General features: G+C 45.3%; 2 non-coding genes across 2 annotated transcripts; both read left to right on the top strand.

Moving 5' to 3' along the window:
• The first annotated feature begins 2,404 nt into the window (after positions 1-2,404).
• LOC142986964 (small subunit ribosomal RNA) lies at positions 2,405-4,306 on the top strand. Its single transcript, XR_012960488.1, has one exon. It is a non-coding gene; the product is annotated as a small subunit ribosomal RNA (ribosomal RNA).
• Positions 4,307-4,759: 453 nt separating this feature from the next.
• Positions 4,760-4,916, top strand: LOC142986936 (5.8S ribosomal RNA). The gene has a single exon (XR_012960462.1). It is a non-coding gene; the product is annotated as a 5.8S ribosomal RNA (ribosomal RNA).
• Positions 4,917-5,000: the final 84 nt, after the last annotated feature.

Here is a 5,000-nt window from a genome sequence, read left to right on the forward strand (position 1 = left end):
ACGACACAGACTCTACGATTTGACATATGTGTACAGCGGTGCGATCGTCATTTGTTTCACGACAAACGACGATCGGCGGCGAGTGCGAGCGCGAGATAGAGCTGTTTCACAACATAGAGTCAGTCTCCGTCGTTTGTTGTCTCACTTCGGCGACTCGACTCTGTGTTGTTGACGGGCGGCGGGCGCGCATCATCACGAAAAACACATATATATGCACCCCGAAAGAAAACAAAAAAAAACGGTGTGCATATATATGTGTTATGTGTTATAATCGTCTACGAATTGGACTGTGTGCTAGTGTTGTCATGTGTGTTTCTACTCTACACAGCAACATATGTGCACACACGAAGTAGTTGTACGATTATCACGAGTAGAGAGTGATGTATGTGCTTGACCGCGGCGGAGTGTTTTCGACGCGACGAATAAAATCTTTGCTATAAGAAAACACTCTCTCGACTCTCGTTCGTGTACCGTCCGTGAGTGTGCATTCGTTCGTTCGTTCGTTCGTTCGTTCGTTCGTTCGTGCGCCGCCGCTGTGCAGGCTAGGGCGACAACGCGTTCTTATTCGTTGTCCGCTCTATCATAAATATTTATCATCACTCTCGTTTGTTCGATAATAGAGAGTACGAGAAAGAGACGACGCTAGACTTTGCTACCTATGTATATATGTAATAAAGTCGCGTCGTTACAGACAGACAGGACGACTCGACTATCGTCGTCGTCGTCGTCGTCGTCGTTCGTCGTCTCTCGTATTCTCTCGGATAAAACGAGAGAGATAGATGAATCTCTTTAACTGTGTGGGCCGACGGACCGTTGTGTATGCACGAGTCCGTATAGAATCGAAGCGGTCCCGAGAAAAATCTGGGGGCACGGAAGTGCCCCCGCAAGTCGAGCAAAAAAAAGCGGCACGACCGTAACATCCTTTTCTCGAAGCAATTCGGGCTATTTTGACACCCCTATAATTTCGTTGTGGATAAAACAAGAAGCCTGGATTTTCAGCAACTAATTAGTCATTGTATAAACACGGTATATTTAAAATTTCAGTCAATTTGAACCAGTAGTTTAAGAATGACAACTTGTTAAAATTTTGAATTTTGTCACTCACTGATTCACTGACTCACTGACTCACCGATCATCAAAAGTCTAAGGTACTTCTAGCAGACTTAGACGCTTAAAATTTAGAATACAAATAGGGTTTAGTGTCTTAATCATGGGAAAAATGTAATATTTTCTAATTTCGGTCCAGTTTTCTAAATACACCAACTGCAACAATAACTTTGTAATCCCATATAAATGTATAAGATTACAAGGTTACATTTGCAGTTAATGAATTAAATTATTATTTCTGTAGAAAATAAAATAAATAGGTGTAAATAGGTACCTACTATATGAGGCATAACGGGAGGGGATATAGGGTGGGTAAGGGTGTTTAGCCCATGAAACTGAACAACATTCCCATAGGAAAATATGTTGAATTATGAAAAAAAAAACGTCTTTCCATACAAATTGGACTTATGTTCGCTCTACAAAAAGAAGTGAGATGCCATCAAAAACATTCTGTAAAAACCTCAAGTCTCGCCGTAAAAAGTTGTGAGATCTATATAATACCAAGTCGATTAATCTACTTAGTCTCTACTTAAAGGTCCTTCTGTCTTAAGTTATTACGTATGTTATTATCATGCCAATTAAAAAAAATACCTTTAAAACAAATAGATCGACTTGGTCATCGCAAGAAAACACAAATTCGCCATTAACATTTCAAGAGCATTAACTTCTCGTCGTGCTGTGTAGTGTGATACATACTAATAATCAAATCATGCGATGGCCAGGTCGGTCTATTTGTTTCAGAGGTATTTTTTTAAAAATTGGCATGATAATAACATACGTAATAACTTAAGACAGAAGGACCTTTAAGTAGAGACTAAGTAGATTAATCGACTTGGTATTATATAGATCTCACAACTTTTTACGGCGAGACTTGAGGTTTTTACAGAATGTTTTTGATGGCTTATACTTACACCTCTATCTAGCGAGGCATTACTCTATAGACACCGGGCGGAATCGTGATTGTTTCACATCCGTATTGTGTTAAACGTTTTTTTAAATAAAATGTGAACGCGTCTCGGTACGAACGTTCCCAATTGGGGCCACGTCAGTGTGTCCTGAAAATGCAGGCGGGCAGCGGACGTTTGACGTGTTTGAGATACAACCGTTTCAAACGTTCGCCCGTCGGCGACCCCAAACTCTCTATGTGCGCACAACACTACATATAAATATTTATTTACATGTGCGTGTTGTGTGTACGTTTTACAGAGCTCGCCCGTAACGCGTCGGCGTGATCTAGGATCGTCGACGCGCGGGATCGACGGAGTGCGCGCTACGAGCGCGTGTTCTATTCGATAGCTCCCTGGTTGATCCTGCCAGTAGTTATATGCTTGTCTCAAAGATTAAGCCATGCATGTCTCAGTGCAAGCCGTATTAAGGCGATACCGCGAATGGCTCAATATATCAGTTTTGGTTCCTTAGATCTTACTCAGTTACTTGGATAACTGTGGTAATTCTAGAGCTAATACATGCAATCAGAACTCTGACCAGTGATGGGATGAGTGCTTTTATTAGATCAAAACCAATCGACGGAGGGCCCCGCGTCTGAAGTCGTTAATTTTGATGAATCTGGATAACTTTTGCCGATCGCATGGTCCAGTACCGGCGACGCATCTTTCAAATGTCTGCCTTATCAACTTTCGATGGTAGTTTCTGCGACTACCATGGTTGTCACGGGTAACGGGGAATCAGGGTTCGATTCCGGAGAGGGAGCCTGAGAAACGGCTACCACATCCAAGGAAGGCAGCAGGCGCGCAAATTACCCACTCCCGGCACGGGGAGGTAGTGACGAAAAATAACGATACGGGACTCTTACGAGGCCTCGTAATCGGAATGAGTACACTTTAAATATTTTAACGAGGAACAATTGGAGGGCAAGTCTGGTGCCAGCAGCCGCGGTAATTCCAGCTCCAATAGCGTATACTAAAATTGTTGCGGTTAAAAAGCTCGTAGTTGCATTTGTGCGCCGCGCTGTCGGTGCACCGCATCCGCGGTGATACTGACACGTCTGCGGAGCATATCGTCGGTGAGCCGGCGGTAATACGCCGGTTCAATATCAAAATCCTATCGCGGTGCTCTTCGGTGAGTGTCGAGGTGGGCCGACAATTTTACTTTGAACAAATTAGAGTGCTCAAAGCGGGCTCAAAATGCTGCTTGAATATTTCGTGCATGGAATAATAGAATATGATCTCGGTTCTATTTTGTTGGTTTTCAGAACTCCGAGGTAATGATTAATAGGGATAACTGGGGGCATTCGTATTGCGACGTTAGAGGTGAAATTCTTGGATCGTCGCAAGACGAACATCAGCGAAAGCATTTGCCAAAGGTGTTTTCATCAATCAAGAACGAAAGTTAGAGGTTCGAAGGCGATTAGATACCGCCCTAGTTCTAACCGTAAATATGTCATCTAGCGATCCGCCGACGTTACTACAATGGCTCGGCGGGCAGCTTCCGGGAAACCAAAGATTTTGGACTCCGGGGGGAGTATGGTTGCAAAGCTGAAACTTAAAGGAATTGACGGAAGGGCACCACCAGGAGTGGAGCCTGCGGCTTAATTTGACTCAACACGGGAAATCTCACCAGGCCCGGACACCGGAAGGATTGACAGATTAACAGCTCTTTCTTGATTCGGTGGGTGGTGGTGCATGGCCGTTCTTAGTTGGTGGAGCGATTTGTCTGGTTAATTCCGGTAACGAACGAGACTCTAGCCTGCTAAATAGGCGTCGTCATTTAGGTGTGCGTGGCTCCGTCACGCAACTCACTGGCGACGTATTAAAATTCTTCTTAGAGGGACCGGCGGCTTCGAGCCGCACGAGATTGAGCAATAACAGGTCTGTGATGCCCTTAGATGTCCTGGGCCGCACGCGCGCTACACTGAAGGAATCAGCATGTTCTCCCTGGCCTAGAGGCCCGGGCAACCCGCTGAAACTCCTTCGTGCTGGGGATTGGGGTTTGCAATTATCCCCCATAAACGAGGAATTCCTAGTAAGCGCGAGTCATAAGCTCGCGTTGATTACGTCCCTGCCCTTTGTACACACCGCCCGTCGCTACTACCGATTGAATGATTTAGTGAGGTCTTCGGACCGACACGCGGTGGCTTCACGGCCGTCGGCGTTGCTGGGAAGTTGACCAAACTTGATCATTTAGAGGAAGTAAAAGTCGTAACAAGGTTTCCGTAGGGGAACCTGCGGAAGGATCATTAACGTGTTGTCGTTGTTGTCGTCGCGCTGTTTTTGTTGTCGTTGTGCACACACAACACACACGATGAACGATGATGGACGATGATGGTGATGATAATATTTATATATCCTAAACACCCAAAACTCAAAAAAGAGACTCTGTTCGACGGTGGGTGGCGCATCTCGCGCCGCCACCCGACGAACGTATCTCGCGTCGCGCTCGTCGTAACTTCAACGTAGACTGGTATACAAATCCGCTACCACGAGTTGATACCTCGACGAGAGCGCTCGTCAATCGAACGCACATAACGAGAACACGCGAGAGCGTCATTGTTGCGGTAGGCGCGCTTGTATCGTGTGTCGTGTATCGTTATACCACAAACATAATATATGTATGTACATACATATGTAACATTTGTAACTTGTAACATTTAACACACACAATATTATCCATGCGGTAGTGGTGTAAAAACTATTACCCTGGACGGTGGATCACTTGGCTCGCGGGTCGATGAAGAACGCAGTTAACTGCGCGTCATAGTGTGAACTGCAGGACACATTTGAACATCGACATTTCGAACGCACATTGCGGTCCGTGGAGACACATCCAGGACCACTCCTGTCTGAGGGCCGGCTGTATAAAATACAAATGCCACATTGCGCCCTTACGGGGGCGCACATGACGGTTCATTGTGACGTCGACTAATAGTCCTCGTC

The sequence above is a fragment of the Anticarsia gemmatalis genome, unplaced genomic scaffold, assembly GCF_050436995.1.
Source record: "Anticarsia gemmatalis isolate Benzon Research Colony breed Stoneville strain unplaced genomic scaffold, ilAntGemm2 primary ctg00000049.1, whole genome shotgun sequence".
Taxonomy (NCBI): Eukaryota; Metazoa; Arthropoda; class Insecta; order Lepidoptera; family Erebidae; genus Anticarsia; species Anticarsia gemmatalis.